Raw genomic sequence first — 21,422 nt, forward strand, 5'->3', positions numbered from 1 at the left:
TGGTACTAATATTATCACTCAGTCATTGTCATATTGAGTGCTGTGGAATGGTACTCTGGTTTAAGAAGTGTACTAGTAACGAGGCCAGCACCATGGTGTAGTAGGCTGACCATTCGCCTGTGGCACTGGCATCCCATATGGCCTCTAGTTTGGGTCTCAGCTGCTCCACTTTCAATCCAACTCTTTGCCTGTGAGCTGGGAGAGCAGTGGAAGACAGCTCAAGTCTCAGGGCCCCTGAGTCCATGAAGGAGACTCAGCAGAAGCTCCTGGCTTCCAGCTTCAGATCAGGCTCAGCCTCTGCTATTGGATCCATTTGCAGAGTGAACCAGTAGATAGAAGATCTTTGTCTCTCTTTATCTCTCCTTCTCAATGTAACCTTGTCTTTCAAATAAAAATAAAAATAAAGTTAACAAAAAGGGAAGTGTACTTGTAGACTAAGAGACTGAGTTGTTTTTACTAGTCTCCTTAGCTAATAAAATGTTATATCAAAGTCCTAATTTTTTGAGGAGATAGTAATGTTTTATCTGACAATCAGCTAGCTTGTTTAGAAAAGGACCAAAGTAAAGGATCAAAAATTCTGTAGTTTATTCTCAGAAATGTACACACTCCAGGTCCAAATATGATCTTCTTTTACAGTTCACAAATTGGTATAAGCAGATGCTTAGAGGCCCCGAGCGACTTTATACTGGGTTCTTAGCTGCATACTTCTATGTTTCTTAGGGGTATTTAACTTCAAAGTCTTATAAAGCAGATCACTGTGGACTAATAAAATCTTGGTGGTACTCTTAAATTCCTTCGCTGCATCTCTTTGAAGTTGAGTTCACTTTCCTTATATTTTCACAATAAAAGTTTCTATTTTTATTGTTGTAATATGCCAGTGTACTGGGTTTTGAAATACCAGTTTACCGTATATTTTTCTGTTATTTGAATTTTTTTAACAAAAGTATTGCTTACAACACATTCATAAAGGTACAGTACAACATCAACTACATTCCTCAAATTTAGTAAGAATCCAGTAAGTCATAAATATCATTACTGAATTAGTAAGTAAGATGTTGCTACACACTATAGAGAAAAAAAATCTGTATTGTCACCGTGACTGTTAGCAATGTAAGTTTCTAACACAGACTGACCTGGGTTGAAATTTCAGTCTGATATCTTATAAAGCCAAGTAACTTGCGACATATTTATTTATAAACAAGGGATAATGGCTGTCTCATGAATTATATATGTGTGTATGTGCATATACATATATATGTGTGTATATATATATAATATATATAATATATATATATATATATATAATTCTCTATATTCACAACTTGGTTATATAACATAGCTTATTGTTCCTAAGCTATAAGCCTACTCAGTATGCACTGAACAGTGTAGACAATTGTAACACAATGGTAAGAATCTGTGCACCCATTGGACTGGTATTGTGGCACAGTGAGTTAAGCTGCTGCCTACTTTGCAGGCTTCCCATATGTGATACCAGGATAGGGCTCCTGGCCCTTGGAGTAATCCTGGCCCAGCCTCTTCCTTTAGAGTCATCTGGTGCATGAACTAGCAATCAGTCTGTCACTTTCTTTTCTCTCTCTCTCTCTCTCTCTCTGTCTCCCCTTCTCTATGTTTCTTTCAAGTAAGTCTTTTTTTTAAATGTGCCTCTTTTACAAGCATTTGCAATGAATTGAATTTATAGGACGAGAAATTACTCTTAATGACAGTGAATATGAAGGCCCAGAGCATTACTAAATAGGACTGACTGCAAACTTTTTAAACACTGTAGACTTCGGCTTTACTAAATTATATATGTATATAAATATATATGTAATATGTATGTGTATACGTGTGTGTAATTATATATGTAATATATATGTATATATATATTTCCTTCTATAACAAATTAGTTGTAGCTTATTATGAATTGTTACCTATTTAATTTTTCTGCTTTTTTCCAATAACTCAGCTTAGATACAAATATTTAAATATATCCTTCCTTTTAAAGCACTTTGTCTTTCTTCACAAAATTTTGCCTACTTACTTTTTATTGAAATGTTCTGTTAAAAAAAAAACTAAGACACAAACAAACATTAGCCGAGGCCCACCCAGTGTCAGGCTCATCAGCATTGCTGTCTTCCACCTCCACGTCTTATACCCCTGTGCGATGCTAAGAGAGAATAACATATGGAGCTGTCACATCAGATGACATCAATAACTCCTGCACCCTGCTTCCTAAATCACCTGCCTGAGGCTGTTCTGGAAGAAGGATAAATCTTTTTCAGGAATACCTAACGTAGTTTTATGCTTCTTTTCTTTTCAAGTATAGATTCAGTTGTGTTCTTTTTAGGATTTATTTATTTATTGTTTGAAATACAGAGAGAAGGAAAGACAGAGATAGTCTATCCACTGGTTCACTCCCCAAATGGCTGCAATGGCCAGAGCTCAGCTGATCCAAAGCAAGAAACCAGAACCTTCTTAAGGTCTGTCATATGGTTGCAAGGGTCTGAGGACATGAGCCATCCTCCACTGCTTTTTCAGGTCATCAACAGAGAGCTGGATCGGAAGTGAGGCAGTTGGACCATATATGGACACCCATTTGGAATTCTGGCTTCACAGGTCACTTTTTAGTGTTTGGAAAGTCATTATTACATACATTCTGCAACCTAAAAAAGGAAATAAACTATTCACTGAAGAAATGATCAGGCAAGGCTACCCTTGAAGAAACAATGGAATAGTCAGATTTTGGCACTTGTAGGTAAAATTGTCATGACAGCTATAAACAGAATTATATTGATACGTCTTACTGACAAATGTCATATTTTTTTACATAAGCAACTCACCAACTTACCCCAAAATTATACTTTTCCTTCAATGTATATAAATATTGCTTTCATAAAAATATTTATAGATTAAAATCATGCAAAATATTTATATGCATATATAAGAAGATGAGCTAAGATTTAATGTTAGATAATGGTGGGAAACTTCCTCACCTTCTTGTATATTTGAAGAACTTGCAAGTCACAGCAGGTCACAGGATATTCTGTATTGTATTGGAACAAGAATTACAGGAAATCTAACATCCTTGCCAAGCATCCTTATTACTCCCACCAATATAGCAACTATCAGAAGTAACCCACTGAAACCTGGTGTGGTAGACTAGTAGTTAAATTTCAAACCTTGCATGTGGCAGGATCCCATATGGGCATCGGTTCTAGTCCCAGCTGCTCCACTTCCCATCCAGCTCCCTGCTTGTGGCCTGGGAAAGCAGTTGAGGATGACCCAAAGGCTTAGGACCTTGCACCTACAAGGGAGACCTGGAGAAAGCTCCTGGCTTTAGATCAGCTCAGGTTTGGGTGTTACAGCTGCTAGGCAAGTGACCTATTGAACAGAAGATCTTTCTCTCTGTATCTCCTTCTCTCTGTATATCTGCCTTTCCAATAAAAATAAAATGAATCTTTAAAAAAGAAAAGTCCCCTTTATAACCAGTGTAAAAACCATTCACTTGCACTAGCCTAAAGCACAACAGAGGGGGTGGAAATGCCCCCTTTTGTACCATTCATTAAAAATTTACTGGGCCCAGCGGCGTGGCCTAGCAGCTAAAGTCCTCACCTTGAAAGCCCCGGGATCCCATATGGGCGCCGGTTCTAATCCTGGCAGCTCTGTTCCCATCCAGCTCCCTGCTTGTGGCCTGGGAAAGCAGGAGAGGACAGCCCAAACCTTTGGGACCCTGCACCCACGTGGGAGACCTGGAAGAGGTTCCTGGTCCCGGCATCGGATTGGCGCGTACCGGCCCGTTGCGGCTCACTTGGGGAGTGAAACATCGGATGGAAGATCTTCCTCTCTGTCTCTCCTCCTCTCTGTATATCCGGCTTTCCAATAATAATAAAAAAAATCTTAAAAAAAAAATTACTAATCATTATATAATATAATATTAGTGTAATTCAGAGGCTAAGTCATTGATATGTTAATGCAAAATGATCATAAATATCTAACAGAATGAATGTCAGACAGTAGATACTAAAATTATGTTATTATAATTAATCATTTACATTATCCCTAATTTTGAGCTGTATCTAAGTTTTCAGTTGTGTATTTTAAGAAAAGAATTCCTCACAAGTCCTTGCAGGCCATACCCCCCACATGGGCACCTAAGCAAAGACTCCCAGCATCTATTTAAATATACCTATTCAATTATTTTGATCCAGAAGAAGGGAAAGGGAGGTGGCCTGTTTGCCATCCTGGAAGATGGAGGGGCCAAAAATTTCTTTTAAAAGATTGATTGATACAGTATATGAAAAATGCTTGTGGAGTGTGCAGGTTAATGCCCAGCATTAATCCAGAGATGCTTAAGTGCAAGGTGAGTAATTCATGTGAGAATCAACTAGATGTATGTCCCACAATTTTTAAAATACCAGTATAGCTGACATAACTTCTCATAAACATTTTTTCATTCCCAGTAAGAAAAAAAAGATCTTGTAATGATCAAGAACAAAACTTAATCTTGTAATGCTATTGTTTGCATTTTCATTTTTTGTAAATTCAAGCAAATTAATAGAGGATTATAGTACTTTTGAAGTAGTTTGTTATTTCTAAAAACCGTGAGAGTGTGCTTGTAAAATATATGAACCATGGGCATGTTTAGAGACACAGGGAAATATCTAGCAATATTTATGTTGTAAAAGTCTTCAAAATAATCTGATAAAATGTGCTAATAAATTTATTCTTTGCATTTATAACTCATTTCATGATGAATACCTTAGCCTTTATTTCTTTGATCCTCATTCCTATGAAGATTAGCATTTCCTCAGGAAATTATTTTTTTGCATGTTAGATTTTTATAATAAAGTAGACTCAACAAAGACTAATTTTCAGATATAAAACCATACAAGTAAACCACAAGAAAACAAATAACTGTAAAAGTATGAACAAACAAAGGTATGATTATAAAATATCTTCTTAAAATCACTCCCAAGCCATTCACATTTAGGATCTGAGAGTAGAGGTAATTCAGGCACTGGAATGAGGAGTACCTTATGAGGCCAGGAGAGCAAGTTTGAGGGTGTTTTCAAGGCCATTAGAACGGCCCAAGACAGAAGACTGTCTAGGGTGTAGTACTTACTTCTTTGGAATTTTTATTAAACTGAGCAATGTGTCCTAAATCAATTCCCAATTCATTCAACATGAAAAAGCATTTTCTCAGATAAGTCCCATTCACATTACAGGTCATTTCATAACAAGCAGCAGAGGTAAGACAACACTGTGAGTTGTTATTCCCAAGGCATCAGGAATATAAAACATACAATTTTGAAAGGAGCAAGAGCACATTTGTACCTCCTGTCCTGGGATACTAAATAGAGAATCTCCAACCAGGAATACTTACACTGCACTTCAAAAGACCAGACTAACCTCCATCCACTCCTTCATTTTCTTGCAATTGCTCCACCCTAGGAACATCTCAAGAGCTTATACTGTAAAAAGTCAGTCAATCCCTTTACGCACAAGCAGATGGTCACCCTCTTTGAATTTATTAATTTCTAATAAATTCAGTTTCGCCATGAATTGAAATTTTTCGCCATTTCTTCCTTTTTTCCTAACAATTTTTATTTAACCTAGTTGCAGAATGCAATGATACAGATGAAGTCTGTGGGCGTATCTGTTGTATGTTAATACGAAAGGAAGCAAATCTTACAATGTGATGTTTTCAGTAAGCTAAGGCATTGCAAATATTGATAAAATCTAAAAATAATCTGACTACTTACCTATCCCTAGTTTTTGAAAACTGGGATGCATGCTATAAATAGTTTTAAATAAGAAAAACAAGTTGAAATAAAGATAATGATAGGATGCATTTGAGGTGATAACAATATAAAAATATAAGATACTAGTTACTAGTAATGTTTTCTGACTATAACATAATCCATGACTATTAGGACGATGTTTTTTTATGAGTTTTTCACATAAGTAAGTTAAAATTTTTAATGGTCTTTGAGTTTATTTTAAAAAATATTAATGGCCTTGCCAAATATTTAATTAGCTTCTTCACAATTTCCTAAAGGCCTTAGAAAAGCAACAAACACATCTCAGTATACACACTGTTCAATTTAAAGCCAGGTGAGGCTCATAAAATCCAAACATATTATAACATCTAGATTTTATCCTTGAAGATCAAGCCTGTTCCAGATGTGCACACTGGCTTCTCAGGTAACCTGGAAAAATTGCAGCACTTCATTGTGTTTTATCTTTTATATATGTGCTCTTAAAAATGATATATGTTTTCTACAAGTGATTCTTAGAGCTGTAAGAAATTGTAGCATTGCACAAAAGAAACAAACTCTCATATAGGAGAATGGCACTTCTTTTACACTACCAGTTCAAACACAACAAAATCCACATAAAGCAACCAGGGCTGTATCTCTTTGGTTTCAGAATTTGAGAAAGGAGCCCAATGTCTCACCTGCCTTTGGTAACTCCGTCTGAAAGAACTCAATTAACAAATCTGGGCCTTCGTGATTCCCATGGAGCCTGTAGAGCTTTAAAACAAAGATATAAAACATCTAGACAAAACTCCTTTTTAACTTATTTTTGTTAATACTTCCCATGAATGTTGGATGTGAGAGACAATTTTAAAGAGTTTGTTTAAATATAAATTATGAGGTAGTGGAGATATAACCTGGTGATTAAGACACCAGTGTTATCTCATCGTGCCATTGGATTCAATGCCTACTTCTAATCAGTCTTTGCTACTGTGGATTGTGCTGCCTATATATAGGGATGAAAGCCACGTTTTCATATGCATATGCCGTTCCTTTGGACATATTCCCAGGAAGCGGACAGCTGGGTCATATGGCAGATGAATATTAATTATCTGAGCACTATCATACTGATTTCCACAGTGGTAATACTAGCCTACGCTTTGACCAACAAAGGAGTAGCAGACCTCTATCCCACATCCTCATCAGCATGTGTTGTTAGTAGATCTCTGAATGGAAGCCAATGTCACTGGAATAAGGTGGAACCTCAGTGTGCTTTTTAAATTGCATTTCCCTAATAGCTAAGGGGTCTGAGCATGTTTTTCCTTTGTCTGTTAGTCATTTGAGTTTGTTCTTTATTAAAATGCCTTTTTATTTCCTTCACCCATTTGTTTTGCTATTACTGAGTTTCTGAATCTCTTAAAATCCTCATAGCCTATCAGATAAAGTCTTATCCTTGCATGCGCCAGGATCCCATATAGGAACTGGTTCTAATCCTGGCAGTCCTGCTTCGCATCCAGCTCCCTGCTGTGGCCTGGGAAAGCAGTCCAGGATGGCCCAAAGCCTTGGGACCCTGCACCCATGTGAGAGATCTGAAAGAAACTCCTGGCTCCTGGCTTCAAATTGGCTCAGCTCCAGCCACTGTGGCCGCTTGGGGAGTGAATGATTGGACAGAGATCTTCCTCTCTGTCTCTGCCCCCTTCTCTGTATATCTGACATTCCGATAAAATTCAAAAGATAAATCTTTTAAAATGCCCTGGATATTAGTCCCCTATCTGCTGCACAGTGCACTAAGATTTTCTCACATTCTCTTGTTCCTCTACACTTTAGTTATCTTTCTCTTTGCTATATATAAGTTCCTTTGCTTAATGCAGTTCCATTTGTTCATTTGGGCTTTGACTTCCTGTGCATTTAGTGTTGCTTCACTTATGCTCCAGTTCCTTGCTAACATGATGGGGAAAGCAGTTAAATGGCCCAAGTCCTTGGGACTCCGTGACCCTGTGGAAGACTCAGAAGAAGTTCCTGACTTCAGATTGGCTGAGCTCTGGCCATTGTGGCCCTTTGGGGAGAGAACAAGCACATGAAACATGTCTTCCTCTCCTCTCTTCTCTCTCCTCTTTGCAAATCTGTCTTTCACATAAAAGTAAATACACAAATCAGTTTTTTAAAAGAAGAAATATAACAAGGCAGTAAGAGTCAAGTGTCCCATAGGCAGGAACACCTTTTCTACATAACATGCACATTATATGTAATCACTGAATCATTTTGCTGTAAGTTTCTCTAATCATCTGGCTCCAAATCTGATTGTAGTTCTGTAGCCTGGATTGAATCATAAATGATCTACCCCATTCTTTATAACCTGGCAGTAGAAACATGGTATCTTCAGCAGCCTCTGTTCTAACACCTGAGTTAACTCCTCCAGTTGTGTCTACCTGGCTTCTTCTTGCGTTTTCTTTTCTTTTCTTTCCTTTTTAAAATATTCATTACCTATATTAACCAGAGTTATACTCATTTTCACATCTTCTGAAACATTGAAAAGTTTTCACAAAAATTACTGTGTAAGATTAAATTTTCCTGTGATCTTGACATCATTCATTTACCTATAATTCATTATCATCATCTGCTCTCAGAGAGCTATATTCTCATTGACCTTGAGTCCTTGGTAGAGTATTCTAAAACACAGTTTGATCTGAATCAACACATCTTTTATCTCCCCACCTTGGCTGATTCTTTTGGATTTTCTCTGCCCTGATTCTGTCACATTCAAGAATCACCAGGATTTTCAACCTGGTGGAAAGTTGAGGACACGGGTCTTAAAAGGTCCTTTATTACAAAGTCAGATATACTGGGAGGAGCAGCGAAAGAGAGGAAGTGGAGCTGCCGGGATTAGAACCAGCGGCCATATGGGATCAAGGCGAGGACCTTAGCCACTAGGCCACGTAAACTAAAATTGAAGTATAGGTGAGGTGGTCACAGAAGGTGGCTGGGAACTCGCATTTACTTTTAACATATTGGTTACTCATTACTATGTCAATTAATTCCATAATGATGTAAATTTTTGCTGATGGTATGTTGGAGCTTTCAATTGACTGGGATGATACTCTGCTGGCTCTGTCTTCAGACCAGAGAGGGTATACCTAAGAAGCCGTTGAACTTGACGGGACAATAAGATACTGGACTCTATGCTTGGTATACGCTTGCAATGGGGAAATCTCAACTGAACTTGAGCTGTGGTTATACAACAAGGTGGAGGAATCCACCATGGTGGGAGGGTTTGGGGAGGGGTGGGGAGAACCCAAGTATCTATGTAACTGTGTCACATAATACAATGTAATTACTGAAGTTAAATAATAAATAATTAAAAAAAAAAGGTCCTTTAAAAAATCCTATCCATTTAAGTTATTTGAATATACTGCATGTTGGTGTGCTGCTTTGGAATCCTTTTCTCTCATCTAATTACTGCCATTTATTTATTTTTTTTTTACTTTTTCTCCAACAGCATGATTTCATAGTTGTAATACAAAACACAAAAAGAAGTCTCCAGTATTCATAAGATTTGAATCCTATTTCCTAGAATGAGGGAGGGAAAGGAAATGCCTGAGCCTAGGGAACTATATCATGAAAAATAAACAAATGAAAAAAAATGAAATAATAATGAAATAAACAATTTACCCAAAGTCTGAAAAAAAAGATTTATCTACTTATTTATTTCAAAGAGTGACAGAGAGAAAGAAGGTTTGCCATCAGCTGGCAGCTGGTTTACTCCCCAGATGGCCACAATGTGGCTGGGCCAGACTGAAGCCAAGAGTCAGGAACTTCATTCTGGTCTCCACTGTGTGTGGGAGGGACTCAAGCACTTGGCCTTCTTGTGTTGTTTTCCCAGGCACATTATCAGGGACCTGAGTCAGAAGCAGAAATACCAGGACATGAGCTGACCTTCTGATATGGAATGCCAACATTCCAAGAAGTAGCCTACGCCATTGCACAAAAACACAAAAATATGTGTCCAGAAACTTACACATTTTAAAATCTTAATTCCGCTAAATAAACATCATACATTACTTTTTCTTTCATGGATTTGGGTTCTGTCTTGTTAGAATGAAACAGGTTTTCTTTCTGTATTAAATCCCCTGGAAATATCTGCTTAAACATTCATGTTGGTATTCCCCTGCACTTTGAATTGCATATAGCTAATTGTTCAACCAGTCCATTAACTGTTTTAGGCACTGGGTACAAAAACTGAGTAATGCCTTATAAAGGAGAATACTTACAAACCACAGTAACACCATAACACAATCACAACATCAGTAGTGAGAATCAACTCTCTAGTTACAAAGTGAAAGTGTTCATGGGTTGGAAGATTCTTGGAAAAGGAAAGTCTGAAACCAAGTTCTTTCTACACGAACAAGTAGAAGGAATATTTCCAGCAGGAATGACAGTATGGTCATCCATGTTAAGCAAAGAAATGACTCAGAATTTAAGGAAACCTTTTAACAGTGTTACTGGGAACATACAGTATAAGATGGAGCAGCAATTGGGGCCAGTGCAATGGCTCCACAGGCTAATCCTTCATCTTCAAGCACCTACATTCCATATGGCCACTGGTTCTAGTTCTGGCTGCTCCATTTTCCATCCAGCACCCTGCTATGGCTTGAGAAGGCAGAGGAGGACAGTCCGAATTCTTGGGCACCTGCACTCATGTGGGAGACTGGGAGAGAGGTTCCTGATTCTTGGCTTTGGATCAGCTCGACTCTGGCAATTACAGCCACTTGGGGAGTAATCCAGAGAATGGAAGGTCTTCTCTGTCTCTTCTTCCTATAAATCTGCTAAGTGAACCTTAAAAAAATGAAGCGGCAAGTAGTAAGACCCTAAATCTTTGAATCCTGAAGAGCTACAGAAATATTACACAATGGTTTTTATTGGTTAAAGCAATAACAGGAAAACAAACTTATGGAAATCTTGCTTAGTAAATTTCCTGAGGACAACAGGTAATCTGTAACCACAAAATCCACCCCCTGCCCAGACGATTATTAGTTTGCTGAGACAGCACTTTAGCTACAATTTTAAATTCCTTTTTTTCTGTAATAGGTTTTTTGTTTACTAAATTTGAGGTATGATGCATGGTCTGCTAACGGTAATTATAGTGGGTTATAACCTCCCCAAAGGCATGAAGCAAGGTTGTATTATGTGAGCATTTTATGCAATCCATTTTACTCAGGAATTCATGAGAAACCACAAGAATCTTGAAAGCTGGTCTTACAATATGCTTCCAGTCCTCCAGGAAATGTTTCCAGCTTACTGAGCTGTGAGTCTCATCTTCAGCTCCTAAGCCAGTCATTTAGGGACTGCTGATTGCTTATGACTGCGTTCTGGAAATGCAAGCTCAAGCAGATATCAGGCCAAACATATGTAAAAGCTTACTAAATATTTGAAATAATGATATGCAAGAGGAGGAAGTCCTCAATGCCAAGTCAGCACAAAGCTTTGAAGCAGCACAACTGCAATAAACTACAGGCAAATCAAGGTCAACCAGTAGTTGAATGAAAAAGTTTCACTTAAAAATGTTTACTATGTGCATGGATCACAATATTTTTCTGATTTGTTGTAGGCACCTATCCCTTGTAATAAAATATCAAATATTTACCTTAGAACTTAAGATCTTTAAACTTTTTCCATATATATCCATCATTATTCATTATTTACCAACCATATTTTTCTTCTTGTTCAACAAAAGTATTTTACTTAACAAATCTCACTCAGCTAATCATACATTGTGCACAAACATGCCCACATTTGTACACACACACACTCACATGCTAATAGTATTAATTTCTACCTCTTTGGTGTATTGCAGACTTCATATGTTCCATTAATCCATTCATGTAATTAAAACATACAAATATAAATTGGTGAACAGTTTACCTTTTCTATATGTAATAGAAAGAAAATAGAAATCATTGATTCTATTACAACTTTTAGTTTTGCATTATGTCCCAGGACATGTTATTTTAAAACACATGGTCTATTTTTCAACTTTTGTAAAAGGAAAATAGCAGAATCCATTCATTGGAAAATGATAGTGGGGACAAAATGAAGTAAGTTAATAACTCACTGAAATTGAAAGATGAAAAATGGCAATAAATGGTAGGTAAGCAGGAATGTTTTCTCCTCAAAAAGTAACTCGCATTCATTCAATGTGTGTGCCTGATGCATGTCCAATACATGTGCTGGATAGTAGCAATGCTGACACAAATGGTATCATTCCTGTCCTCAACATGATTCCTCTTTTCAGTCATTCAGTTTCAAAAAACTGTCATAAACATCATAAATGCTGATGAAAGAAAGGAGATTTTCAATATGAATGGTCTTCAAAATTATTCTAGTCTCAAATGTGTACCATATATACTAGGAGAATAAAACATAAGTTGAATCTAGTCAAGAAGCAAAAAGAAAAAAATCAGAAGACACTAATGTTTGGTTTTTTAGTTAAAAAGTTTCACTAATGAATTGTCTATTATTGTTTCCTACAAGCTGTTATCTATGGGAAATTACAAGTCCCCACAAACCTCCTTTGTTACTCTGTTTACCCTGCTTTGCCTTATTCCGATGGCTAGTAGAAATAACTTAAAAGAATCTACTTCCTAGTAGGCCATGGAATTAAAGCTCAGCAAACTGTAACCATCAGCAGGTCTCTTTATTGGTTAAGGTCCAATCTGTAGTCAGTAAGGAATGGAATGGGAAAAACGAATGTCCCAAAATATTCAGGATAAGGTAACGAAGAATCTCATGCTAGGGTGCAGCTGCAGAATGCGGACTTTAGATTCAGTAAAAAACATGCCAGGATATTTATCTCATTTGTATTCAACTGTGTAAGCTTTAAATATTACAGAATTGTTTCTAGAGATGAAGAAAGTATGTATTATGGAATTTCTTCTATTTTTCCCATATTTCTATGACTCGAACCTTTGATATTTCTGTTCAATAATAAGGCATTTCTTACTCTTTCCCTTCCCCAAACTGATTAAGTCTTAATAGAGTATTATTTCATAATAAGTATTTTCTGAACTCTTCCAGGCCAAGCCCTGTTTTTAATTACTATTTGTATTGATTTTATAGCAACCATATAATGCATGTGTATAATTGCCCTTATTTTACCAAGGTGAAGACTAAGGCATAGAGAGATTAAGTAATTAGGCTACAGTCACATAACTAGTAGACAGACAAATCAGTATTTAAAAAGGCAGTCTTACTTTACAGTTTTAGTTTATAATCATGTAGAATTATCTAGAGAACAGCATGTTACAAATGTTAAAGATCCACAGATGAATAAATGTGATATGTGCTGTATAAAACATGGACTTATACAGAATGACAGAGCAGATGCTTTCTAAAGTATGACAAAATTGTCCTAGCATAGCAACATATTCTATACTAAATGGAACTATAGGGAGAGAACAGTCAACTATTTTTTTAACAGGCAGAGAGAGAACTCACCCATTTTCTGCTCTTTTCTTCAAATGCCTGTAGCAATCCAGGATCCAAGGAATTATACAGGTCTTCCACAAGGGTAGCAAGAACAAAATCACTTCAGCCATCATTGCATTCTCTCAGTGTCTGAAGTGACAAGAAGCTGGAGTCAGGACTAGACTTGGAAACTGGTCTTAGATACCCTGATATAGAATGTGGATGTCAACTGCTGGGCTAAACATCTCTGAGAGCAATGAATTCTACCTACATATGTAGAGATAGTTATGAAAATCTAATGGATTTTCTTTTAAGTCTTAATTAGTATGCCTTTACTAAGATAAAAAATAACATTTATTGAACGTTTCCTTATGCCAAACTTTATTTTATTTTATTTTATTTTATTTTTTTAAAGATTTATTTATTTTATTACAGCCAGATATACAGAGAGGAGGAGAGACAGAGAGGAAGATCTTCCGTCCGATGACTCACTCCCCAACTGAGCCGCAACGGGCCGATGCGCGCCGATCCGAAGCCTGGAACCTGGAACCTCTTCCAGGTCTCCCACGCGGGTGCAGGGTCCCAATGCATTGGGCCGTCCTCAACTGCTTTCCCAGGCCACAAGCAGGGAGCTGGATGGGAAGTGGAGCTGCCGGGATTAGAACCGGCACCCATATGGGATCCCGGGGCTTTCAAGGCGAGGACTTTAGCCGCTAGGCCACGCCGCCGGGCCCACCAAACTTTATTTTAAGGCCAACATATAAATCAGCTCATTTATTAACCACAGACACCATGAGTTGAAATCTATTCTTCAACTTGTTTTACTGTTAAAAACTTGGACACACTGAATGCAAGAGTAACTTGAACAAGGTACTACGGATTGGAGCTTAGATTGAAATCCAAGTGTCCCTTAAATCTGAACTCTTAACACTACTGCTCTTAACTCTACCTTTGTTACTAAGCAACTGTTTGGAGACTGAAATACACTGTAGTCAGGAACATCAGTTCTTAGAACTTGTGTAACTACAAGGTGATCAGACAGAATAGATCAAACCTGGACTACATGTTTTCATCCATTACAGGATTTCTATTTTGAAACAGCCCAAGTTATATTAGAATTGGCAGGCAATCACCAACAAACCTAAAGAGTTAGACATGAATATATCACAAGAAAAATAATTTCCATTGGGAACCTCCACTCTGTGCTACATATGTTTAGTTCCTTTAATTCTTAAAATAATTGCCATCAGGTCATATATGACATTTTTATGGAAATCAAATAATTCATAAAGAAAAGTACAACTAATAAATTTAGAACTCAAATTCAGGTCTATTGGACTAAAAACAAACCAAATGAATGGTGACAATTAACTGGAAGTCTAAGCACAGAAGACATTTAAAGAAAGTCCAAAATTGTCCCCCAGAATCAACATAATTTGTACTTGAAGTCTTTATGAGTTGAAGTAACACTTGCTGAATGGTGAAGAATGAGATGATGATACAATTTGCCTTCCAGGAAAAGATGTATCAAAGACATCTCGGGTATCCAGTGCCTCCATGGTCACATGGTATATAAATCAGTTTGACATTTGTGATAATGAATAATCATATAAAGAACAGAGGTATGTTTTTGTTTTAGATGACAATTGTGGAAACTGAAAGTACAAGCAACAGTGCCGGCCCCCGCTGGGACCATTCTGGCTAGGTATCTTCAAATGGTATGGCATAATAACAAGAGCAAAAATGAGAGGGAGAGAACACATGGCTTGAAGAGAGCCCTGAGTGCAGGAAGAAGTGCTTTCAACAACGCTCCACTAGGCTCCGCCTCTTAAATGCCCCACCACATCTCAATGGTCTCACACTGGTGACCTTGTTTCCAGCAAATGAGTCCCTGAATAACATCTTCAGGCAATACCCAGACATACCAGGTGACACTGTAATGGGTTATTATAATAATATATCACAATCATCACTAATAATGTCACTTTCAGAATTATTTGTACGTTCTAGCTAAAAGCAATATTTTTGTAACAGTGCATGCAAATATTCTGGTCCAGCCATGTAGTCTAGCTACAACAGATCAAAGGTCAGTCTACAAGCAGACAAATGATCACAAATGAAAGTTGAAAACAATAAGCCTTCAATCTGAGCATGGAATTGTAAATGATGATCACTGGAGACTGGAAAAGGTTGGGGATAGGAAATGGGATTGGGTATCAAAATCAGACTTCAGTAAAAGTAATGCATTCCTAGTGTTGCATCACATAAGGGGAATCTATAGTTCACCACAATTACTCTATATTAAATAAAAGAATTCCAAGTTTTCAAACATAAAGTTGAAAAAAATGAAATGTTGTTTACTCTGCTTCAATGAATACACTTTGTACACATGTAATGAAAATATGTGATGAGTAAATCTGATTAATCACATAGAAGATGCAAATATCGAGTACAATTCTTAAACATTAGCTTTGACACTGGCATTATGTGTGATATTATTTGAGGGATATTGCACTATTTTATTTTGGAAAGTTTGCAAGTTGTTCAATGAATGCTTTTGAAATTGGTAATTGCAATGCTTACAAAAAGGACAGTTATAGAAGTCAACATTTGCCCTTTATGTACATTTGAAAATACAATTTTCCTTTCAGAAAGACTTAGTGTGCTGGTGGTACCCATTTAATCTGATCATTTATGTACGATTCCTATATAGATGCCAAACTCAGTTTTTAAATTTAATGCCAAAAAATACAGAAGTCTAATTCTGATACGTCACTTCAGCGTAACTATGCAATCAATAAAAGTATCAGCAAGATATCAGAGCCAGGAAAATATATGTAAAAAATTTTGACAAATAGCTACGACTCATAAAAAATTACACAAATTAATAATCAAATTAATGGAACTAAGGTTAAGATCACTAGATGGGAATGAGTGAAATAAGATCAGGCTTGGATTAATCAAAGGGGGCTGAATGAGTCCTACTGCCATATGAAAATGCTGGATCCTTGGGACTTGGCTATGTTTTACTAAGCACACTGTCTACTACCATTCCTTTATACACATTCTCTTTTCTCAAGTGTGCACAAGTAAGGAAATGCTCATGTGTCTATTTTGTTGTAAATTCAATAACAAAAATTAGAAATAATATAAAAGAGATTGAACACGAAGTTGTTACTCTCCAAAAAGTTTATGATGCTAAGTTAATGTGGCATAGTTAAGGATAAAAGTCTTAAGCACACTCAACTGTATAAAAGGTCACTGCAGATCTGAAATTTTAGTACCTACTCATTGAAGATCTGAAACTATCAAGTTTTGTTTTGGTGCAATTTCTGGATAGTTTTAGCTGGTAACTTGGGTAAATTTCTAGCTTCTGCTAAATTTTCATTTAATTCACAAAATGCAAATGTAGGATTTTGATGCCCTAGTATGGCTCATCTCTGGGCCTGTGTTTTGTTTTTAATTACTCTCATTAAATAAAATTCATAGGAGGTTGTACTTGAGGTTAAAGATGTTATCTGACGGCTTTATAAAAAAAAAACATTACTGGGCCCAGCAGCGTGGCCTAGCAGCTAAAGTCCTCGCCTTGAAAGCCCCGGGATCCCAAATGGGCGCCGGTTCTAATCCTGGCAGCTCCACTTCCCATCCAACTCCCTGCTTGTGGCCTGGGAAAGCAGTTGAGGACAGCCCAATGCATTGGGACCCTGCACCCGCGTGAAAGACCTGGAAGAGGTTCCAGGTTCCTGGCTTCGGATCGGCGCGCACCGGCCCGTTGCTGCTCACTTGGGGAGTGAAACATCGGATGGAAGATCTTCCTCTCTGTCTCTCCTCCTCTGTGTATATCTGACTTTGTAATAAAAATAAATAAATCTTCAAAAAAAACATTACTAGGATTGCATAAGTATTTTCATATGTTCTACATTTGGTTTCCCGTATTGTTAAAGACTTTGATTATCACGGCATATTGCGCCTTTTGGGGTATGTTGCTATAATTAATCTCTACTATTCAGAATTGCCATCAATTAAATGTTTTACTTTTGAAACCTCATTAAACTTCACCTTACATCTTTTTTGTTGTTCCAAGATCATATCCAGGATAAAATACACATTATTGGATATATCTGTGTCAGATTCAGTTTTGAAGTTGAATGATCTGTTTGATGACTGCCATGTTCCCACTTAACCTACCTTACTTCCGCAGAAAGCAGTTCTCTCCCATTCATCCTGAAAATACACGCACACATACACACACACATAGTTCTATCATTTTATAGGACTTTGTTCAACTTTGCCAATCCACTGCTTCGCATCACAAAAACATATTGCTCTCTTATATTCAGGTCTAAATTCCTATATTTCTTTTTGTGGATCTTTCTAAAGTAGTTGTTTATACAAAAGGAAACTAGTCAAAATAAAACTTTTTTCTTGCCTTTTGATTAATATAAAGAAAACAGATTTTATGAGTTCTATAGGGACAGTTCCAAGAAGATAATCATACTTCCTTTACTCCCCAGTTCCACACACCCATTTCTAATAATCAAAGTGCAATAAAATATGCCAATTTTTGTATTTCATTTTAATGTAAAGAGAAGGAAGGTGTTTTTCTTCAGCATATGATGTATTAAATACCTGAGTAGTTATAAATGTGCAAAGGATCATTATAATATCTAACACTGCTGAAGTTCAAATTCATTATGTACAAGCTCTGCCCTAGGCTACACTTTAATTTCCTGAGTTTCACTTTTCTCTGGGGAAAATATAGATGTTAGCGTGCAATAAATCAGGAAAATCACTTGATCTTTAATGAAATATTATCATATTTGTATTTTGATTTGACCCACTGTCCAAGGTCACTTTATTAAAACAATTTTAAAATAATTTTTAAGGCACTAAGAATCATTGAGTGGAATGAAGTTCTAATTATGTTTCTTTGTGACACTACTAAACCATTCCCCAAAACCTTCAACTTCAATCTTTGTGATTTTAGATTCTTGAAATCGGCTTCGATTTGGAGGATAGTATAGTAGCTCAAAATTTTGTTTTCTGAAGAATATTAGATATTCTTTGTTCTTTGTATCACCTTTAGCAATAATTTCATCTTCAGGGATTTTTAAAGATTTAATCTATTATTTTCCCCTAATCTACATGAAGATGCACATCTGTTACCCATCTTCAGTTGCAATTGCTTCTATTGCAACTGAAGCCCCCAGAACGCACAAGTTATTCTGAGCAAATGCAGGGACTGAAAAAATTCTAGCTGAATTTTAACCAGAAATAAACATTAATGACGAAGTTATCATTAAAAGATAAATCTCATGAATACTTTTCTAAATTATTTATTTACTTGACATTGTCTTTATTAACTTGGCTAAAAATAAATTTTTCCCACAACTTTCACAGTATCTAAAAGACTGAGAAATTGTGTAACTGTTGAGGCTTCAGAGATTCAATGAAGAAAAAAATTATTGGTAACAGTAATTTTGATTATGAGTGTTAATATGATTATGAAGTGGACTGAAATTGTTTTTTACGAAAAGTTAAAGAAAAAGAAAGGAAGGAAGAAACTAGGATGATTGAGGAGAAAAAAAGGGAAGAAGTCAGTATGATTATCTTATTAGAATTTTACCTTTGAAATATGTTCTGTTTATACCAATAAAACATGTTTCAACGATTTGTTTATTTTTTTTATCAAAATGACAGATCTATAGAGAGAAGAAGAGACAGAGAGAAAGATCTTCCATCTGTTGGTTCACTCCCCAAGTGGCCACAACAGCCAGAGTTGAACCGATCAGAAGCCAGGAGCCAGGTGCTTCTTCCAATCTCCCAAGTGGGTGCAGGGTCCCATAACTCTGGGCCATCCTCTACTACTTTCCCAGACCACAAGCAGAGAGTGGGGTGGGAAAGGATCAGCCAGGATAGGAACCAGTGCCCATATGGGATCCCAGCGAATGCAAGTTGCACCAGGTCCAATACCAATATTAATTTTAAAAATCACTATTATGTGATAACAGTATGACAGAGTTCAGGAAGGTAGTAAGAACTATCTGATTTAGACTCTGTGCCAAACAATGACATGTGATTTCCACAAACTATGATGTTTAATCTTCAGGGTAAATCACAAACCTGAAGACTCCTAGATCCTCACCAAGCACTATCAGTATGAGCACCGAGGACTACATCCCTACTGCCAAGGAGACCATGGGGAAATGGAGTTCCTTTGGAGACCAAGAACTCTGAGGTCACCCACCCCCAATTGGATCTACCACATGGGATGGAAGAAGCCCAATTCCTGCCTTGCAGGATCCAAGGTCATTGGAACAACAACCAGGATCCCTGAGCGGTCTGCAGAAACAGAAGAACAGTAAACTTCCTTCAGGACTAGGGAGAGGAGCTTTCTCTGGTTCTTGTCTGCTTCCAATTTTGGGTCCCCACCCCCTCTCGTAATAACCATCAGGAGCGCTCCAGAAACCCCTCAAAACAAACTAACAAACAAACGAAACTAGAATAAATAGACAGAGAACAACAAGGAAAGCTTAGAAACAGACAGGAAACGGTCAGCTGGGATGCACTTGTAACTCACTGGGTGGGACACAAAGATTAGTTACTCCTCACTGGGGTATGGAAGATTTCTCTGCACACCCCTCCTAAACATGCTCACCTAAACTGTTGACATATATCCTGTTAGAATTATAGAGTTAGACCACCTGAAAAACAGCCAGGTTCAGCGAAATCATGCTTCAATGCTATAAACTGCTAAAGACTAAAATTAAAATAGGCATGAGACAGCTGAATAGCAATCCAAGTCATTTTAAGGTGTATAGAACACGGTTGAATATAAACCAAAATTGAAATGTCTATGAAGAAGTCACAGGTTGTGGTTGAGAACCTGCATTTTCCTATTAACATATTGGTTAATCAATACCATGTCAATTAATGCCACAATGTTGTAAATGGTTGGAAATATTATGTTGGGGCTTTTAATTGATTGGGATGATACTCTGCCGGCTCTGCCTTCAGACCAGAGATGGTCTCACCAAGAAACCATTGAACTTACCAGGACAATAAGATGCTGGACTTTATGCTTGGTAAATACCTCCAATGAAAGAATGTCAACTGAATTTGAACTATGGAAATGCAACAGGTGGAGCAATCCACCGTGGGGGGAGGGTGTGGGGAGGGACCGGGGGAATCCCAGTGCATAAAAAATGTATCACATAATGCAATGTAATTAATTAAAAAAAAAATGAAATGCAATAAAAATGTTTTAAAAAAATTTAAAAAAATAATCTTCAGGGTAAATCAAATAGATTATTACCGCTTTTGCCATTTGTAGATGTGGAAGCAGTTTAGAAGGCTAAACAACTAGCAACTGCCAACTCAGTACAGTCATTCCTCATTATTCACACTATACACACATGTACACCTACACACAGATGCACATACAAAGTCACTGAATTGTCTAATACTGAACCATTGCTGCCACTAAAAATGCAGGCCCCAGTTCATATAAGCATAATTATCATAACTGTTCCATCACCTGATTAATACACACCTACATATTATATGTGTTGCTTCTTAAAAGTACCTGTTTTAATATAAAGTGTGTTGTTGTTTTACTAACACCAAGGTCACAGAAATTAGCAGTAAGCCTCACGTCTGAACAAAGCATGTCTAACACAGTGGTTTTCACTGTAGGGCGTATCACATCTTCCATTTAGGGGCACTGAACAGCACTTCAGCATTTTGCGTAGAGTCCATTTTAAACAATGAAGATATCAACAAAATCGCAAGATGTAAAAAACACATCACTAAATGGAACACAAAATGGATACTTGTTTGAGATACTGTATGAGAGATAAACAAAAAGGTTGCGTGTCACTTTGTTTAAAGTCATCAGGGTACACATTCTCTAGGAATTTCAAATTGTTTTCCACTCCATTCATATCCACACATAATTTCAGAAGTGTTGCTGAGTATTGATTCAGGGGTTACAGATAAATTTTATAAAGGCAAACTCACGAATATGGTTTTTATAAATAATGAAGATGATATCATTTGCAATTAGATCTGTTGAACTCTTTTGTTTTCTTTCCTACCTTAAGGTGAAGGTATATTTTAGCTATTAAAAAAGGGTACTCTTGCTTAGAAGAATAATGCAATTCTAAAAATGTCAAAATAATTTATTCCATCATTGAAATTTCTATC

This window comes from Ochotona princeps, chromosome 4, assembly GCF_030435755.1.
Source record: "Ochotona princeps isolate mOchPri1 chromosome 4, mOchPri1.hap1, whole genome shotgun sequence".
Lineage (NCBI taxonomy): Eukaryota > Metazoa > Chordata > Mammalia > Lagomorpha > Ochotonidae > Ochotona > Ochotona princeps.